This window comes from Cydia amplana, chromosome 1 (assembly GCF_948474715.1).
Source record: "Cydia amplana chromosome 1, ilCydAmpl1.1, whole genome shotgun sequence".
In the NCBI taxonomy this organism is placed as follows: Eukaryota; Metazoa; Arthropoda; class Insecta; order Lepidoptera; family Tortricidae; genus Cydia; species Cydia amplana.
In genome coordinates this window covers 3,794,047-3,800,046 of record NC_086069.1, presented here as the reverse complement: position 1 = coordinate 3,800,046, position 6,000 = coordinate 3,794,047, and the positions used below count along the sequence as shown (strand labels likewise).

At 39.2% G+C, this 6,000-nt stretch overlaps 1 non-coding gene across 1 annotated transcript; it reads left to right on the top strand.

Annotated features, from left to right (window-relative positions):
- The first annotated feature begins 2,167 nt into the window (after positions 1 to 2,167).
- Trnad-guc (transfer RNA aspartic acid (anticodon GUC)) lies at positions 2,168 to 2,240 on the top strand. Its single transcript has one exon. It is a non-coding gene; the product is annotated as a tRNA-Asp (tRNA).
- Positions 2,241 to 6,000: the final 3,760 nt, after the last annotated feature.

The following is a 6,000-nucleotide window of genomic DNA, read 5'->3' as shown; positions in this document are numbered from 1 at the left end:
ATTATGCCATGTTGATATTAGTCTTACATTCTTATAACAGCATTTAGAAAGTCTAATATAAGATCAAATGAACTTAGAGAATGTGGATATAAAACCAGGTACTCTCAAGTTCAATGAGACTTAGTAAATGTTATTGTAAGAGCGACAGGCTTATAATGGTATTATAAAATGCTCTTATATACATATATAAGACTAGGTAATAAGACTAAACTTACTAAAGTGCGTATTAGCTTGTCTAAGACTAATATAAGAGCGATGATATGTTCAAAACAAAAATAAGAGCGCTATAAGCTCACTACTCTTATAAAGTGCGCAATCTGAGACTTTTTTGCTAGTTGGGTATATATATATATATATATATACAAATACATAGAAAACACCCAAGACTCAGGAACAAATATCTTATCATACAGGGCCCAGGGGATTCGAACCCAGGACCGCGGCTTCACAGGCAGGGTCACTAACCACTAGGCCAGACCAGTCGTCAAAATGGTTGCATTCTACAACGGCCAGCAGGCGCACTTTGATGTTATTTTTGTTGTCAACACTGGAGAGCTATTATTGTATCAGTATCATTCCACAGAGTGGGCCAACTTCTGCAACTGTTACAGAATGAGACTAATAAATTATTAATTTAAGTATGCTGTCATAGAGACTTCTGTGTCTAACACTGTTCGAGAAATGGGTGCTAGTGGACCCTTTGCCAAACAGGCGGCCTAGCCAAGGTGATGACAATCGCTTGCGCTTTGCATCGAATCGCTTTGTGTCTCTCTATCACTCTTCCATATTAAGGCCTGTGCACACCGGCTGCGTGTGCGTGACGTGCACTGTTGGATGTTGGAGACGCACACGCACACGTCACGCAAGCGGTGTGCCGTCTCTCATAAGGATCTATATACTACAACGCCGCACGCGCACGTGCACGTCACGCACACGCAGCCGGTGTGCACAGGCCTTTAGTGTGACAGTGACAGTTGCGTTTTTTTCGCTACGGAGCGTTAGCGATTGGCATGTTGTCTACGGGGCCAGCTGATTCATTAAATAATTGTTTCGTGATGGCAAAAATCTGTGTCTGAATACGGTATGTTACTGGATGATGTTACTTGATGGATACGGATGATGGATGAATCTTACCTAACTGAAAATGCCAGCTGGTAGGTAATGCAACATTGTACTTATTGCAGCACATAAGCTTTTGTTTTTAGAGTGATCATTAAACATGTAATTATTCTGCTGGTTGAAGGCACTTGGTGATTAAATTAGGTAAATAGTCTTATTATGATCTAGCTCGCATGCGCGCTATAACCTTTACTTTGCACCATACTTAAATACGATCTTTTAATTTATCAACGTCACATTTGTTGAGGATTCTTTCACGGAATATTTTGTCACATTCGTTAAATGGAATAACAAAAAATCATTCTGCCGGCCATAATCGGTGTAGGCTGGCCCGTTTTTACAGATTTTTTAGTCCATACTCGGCCAGTAAAAGGCTCATCCTGTTTGAATTGCCAATTTTATTCGTTGATGGACTTCTTTTTACTAGAAAGTGCAGAGCTGTGATGGAGTGACTTAAAAAAAATGCCATAAACTAGAACGCGAAAGGTAGAAGTTTGGTAGTAGTGACATGTCCTTTATCCTGATGTTTTTCTTTGACGATCACGAAGTATTATTTGTTATCAATTTAGTTCCAAAGCATGGCCCTGACAACGCCTGGCTGTGGGGTGATAGCGGTTGTGTCAACAAACAATCTTCTGATCACAACTTGTTATTTAAACTTCAAAATGTACTTTTTATTTTTAAATTAATAAACTTTGTAATGAACTGAATGAGCATCAGCAAAATCGTCTTATATCTGCAAACATTTGCAGCTTTTTAATCCCCAGCGTTTCGCCGCTGAAAAGTGCACGTAAATTGTATTTGACATATCGATCGGGCCGTCCATCTTTCAGAAGCTGCCGGCGTTAATAATTGATGATACGGCCAGGTGGCCGCGGGCTTGAAATGATAGTAATTTAAACTTAGGGAAAATTACCGTCTCACTCACGTGGGCTATTTGCTGGTCCGTAACATTATAGATTTCTAACGTGTATGTTGACTATACTCATGGTAATTTAAATTTTTAACAAGCAGTAACGTCTGCGAACAATAGTATTAAGTTCTTGAGGTCTTGGTGGCTCAGATGGCAGAGCGCTGGAGTGTCGATCCAGAGGCCGTGAGTTCAAGTCTCACCCAAGACAGTAATTTTTCAACTTTAAAATTTATACTCATGGTTTCAAACTATTTTGCTTATTATGGTACATATCTGGGAGACCGAGCTTTGCTCGGAAAACATATAAAAACTCAAAAATGCGCGTTTTCCCAGAGATAAGACCTAGGCTAGATCGATTTTTCGCCCCCGAAAACCCCCATATAGCAAAATTCTACTAATAAATAAATACCTATACTATATACAACAATTGCTAATTTAAAGGTATTTGGTAATTGGTAATTTGGCTTTTGGAAATTTTGAAACTTCATTTATATAGGTACTTTGAATTCATGACCTATTTTCCATTTACACTTCTCGTAAACAAGCAGAAATAGTAATGGAAATATTAATGGATTTCGAACAGGCTTTACTTTATAGTGCTGATTTCTCAGTAACCATTAATTTTCGCTGAACATACATGGGAAGGGGGAGGGGATCAAATGGGAATCCTTTGTGGTCCTCTATATATAGACCTAGCCATATATGGCTATATGGCCTAGCTATATATGGCTATAGCCTACGGTTCAAAACCGTAGTAAATTACTTAAATACTGTTATGCTTAATCACCAGTGTAGCTACCACCAGTTTGCCATTGACACAAACGTCATCGAGAACGTAATTTACTTTCTATGCATCTCGCTCGTACTCGCTACGTGCGAGCGAGATGTATATGTCGGAGGCAGATCGTAAAATCGGCCATATCGAGATATTCCTAGGCATACCATGAAACGCCGCCATTTCATGATCTGACTAGCGACTACCAGCCATATCGTTCAAACATCAACGTTTGACGATTTGCCTAGCGACGTTTAGGCATATCAAATAAGTAGGGTGTGATATTCCTAGGCAAATCATGAAACGCCGGCATTTCATGATCTGCCTAGCGCGACCATCAGCCATATCGTGCAAACCTCAATGGGTGATATTCCTAGGCAGATCATGAAACGCCGGCATTTCATGATCTGCCTAGCGACGACCAGCCATATCGTGCAAACCTCAAGGGGTGATATTCCTAGGCAGATCATGAAACGCCGGCATTTCATGATCTGCCTAGCGACGACCAGCCATATCGTGCAAACCTCAAGGGGTGATATTCCTAGGCAGATCATGAAACGCCGGCATTTCATGATCTGCCTAGCGCGACCACCGGCCATATCGTGCAAATCTCAATGGGTGATATTCCTAGGCAGATCATGAAACGCCGGCATTTCATGATCTGCCTAGCGACGACCAGCCATATCGTGCAAACCTCAAGGGGTGATATTCCTAGGCAGATCATGAAACGCCGGCATTTCATGATATGCCTAGGAATATCTCATCAATTATTTTACGATGCGCCCGGTATGAAGCTAGGAATATCAACGAATACATTGGTCTGACCGATCTGCCGCCTCTTTTATAAGGCAGATCGTGATACGCCTGGGTTAATCTTAGTCAGATCATGAAATGGCGGCGTTTCATGATATGCCTAGGAATATCTCGATATGCCCGATTTTACGATCTGCCACCGACATATAGAAAGTAAATTACGTTCTCGACAGCGTATATGTCAGTTTTGACACTGTCAGTGACTCATGGTACGGGCTCAAATGCCATCAAATGACATTTCAATGCCCAGAACATTTATTTAAACTAATTTTAATAAATAGGTGTAGAATTGGAACCGGTGTAGCTTTATTTGACGTTCATAAGCGTATTCCTAATTATGCCTACTTGAATAAACTATCTTTTATCTTTATCTTTAATAAATTTCTAATTGAATCTGTGATAAAATATGTTCTCAAGCATGTGTAATATAAACGGTCGTCTTGCAAGTGAATCATCTGGCGTTAGCGTGATATACTGGCGCGAGCAAATTTTAATGACAATTCCTTGGATTTATGATCGTGTGGCAAAAACAGAATTGGATTTTGCTAGCTCCAGTGCATGACATGTTATAAGCATATTATTCAGTGGATTGATATTATTAAAAGTTTTACTAGGAAACCGGAAATGTGTACCAAGTCGAAAATACTTTCTGAGTTGTAAGGTACGCATATAAATGAACTTTTTTCTATGAGATGACTGACGTAATGCAACGAATAGGAGCCTACCTATTGAAAATCCAAGTACCGGCAATAATATGTTACTCTTCGAAGGCCGCAAAAATATGTCACACGCTCATATGGCTCTACAAATAAGATCGTGTCAGATACTTTTGCGGTCTTCGAAGAGTACATTTTATTACAGGTTACAGAAGAATAATAAAATTGAAGTGTAGAAACAAGTACCGAGAGCTCGTTGATGTCGTTGGTTCCAAGATTAACAAAATAGGTATGTCTTTACAGTGTAATTTATGTACTGTAATTAGTAATAGAAAAAGTAAATAGAAGACTATTTATATGTAGAAACTTAAATATAAATACAAACTAAATATGTAAAAAATAAATACCTACTAAAACCCGTCCCGGGCTGCCCCCGACGCAAAGGTGCCCATCACGCTCGCTTCGTTGCCGCGTTGGATTGTGATGGACAGCCTTTGCATCAGGAAAAACCAGGAGCGGGGGTCAGTGCCCCTTTCAAACAGGCGACGAACCAGTTCCCGGAGAAAGGTCTTACCCTCAGCGCACCAGCACAAAAGTAAATTAAATATACCTAGGTATGCAAAGTAGGTAGATAGGTTATATTCATCGAATTATTAAATCCCATCCCCTCCCACTCCCCAACAGCCTTAAGCCCCGCGAGGATCAACTAAAGCTAAAACTCTAGTCCTCTAGCGCATCTTAACTACAGAATTAGTTTCTCGCTATTTCATAGACACGGTTAAACTAAATACGATTTTATGGCACATATTGCGAACTAGGAAATAACTCCCTAACTTGTGTTTATACTGGGAATGGGTTAGTTTTAATTAGTTTAAGGGTTATGTCGTTCCACTGTTTAACCTGCTAGGAAGTTGGGTTTTGTTTTACACATGCCGATTTCAAGCGTTAACAATACTAGTAAGTACATAATTATATGGCTTTTTAGGGTTCTGTAAACGACATATTTATAGTGTGAATAAATCTAATAGTTAACTGTTAAACCTTACGGCCTGCTTCGAACTTTAAGATACCTACGTCAAAAATTTGCTAAAGATATGATATGGATCGGATGTGTTAGTGACAAAAGTGACATTTTTGGTTGAAGAAAGAATACAAATTGCAGATTAAGTATATTAAGTAGAGTGGAACATGCTAGGTTTAATAATACGAGTGTAGTGTGTGTTGACTAAACGAAAAGAAAGCGAGTCACAAGTGTCACAACCGAAGTGTGTCTTAATGCCTAATTATGTACATAATTAATCTTTTTTTTTTTTCAAACAAATACCCTTCTGCACTTTCATACTGGAAAAAATACGCACGCTGAACTAATCAACTCCGAAAACATTCACATTTTAACTTACTATATGAATATGCATGTCGTCCCACACGCCGGCTCAGATATGAACAATTCTTGTGCTTTTACAAGAACAGAGTAATGCAATTAAGGCGCCTTTGTTTAGCAGTGTAAATACGCGTACTCGAAATACTCGAATACTTGTTTTCCTTGTGAATTACTAGTGGAAATACTCGCTCCTTTTAGCGTACAGTTTGGGCTCCGTTAGAAAATCTAACAAGATGGTGTCAACATCGTACGAAATAATGTATTTCCTGCATTAACATAAATGTTTAAAAAGAGAAAAAAGCTATCAGAATATCTCAGTGCCTTTCGTTTGAACATCAGAATA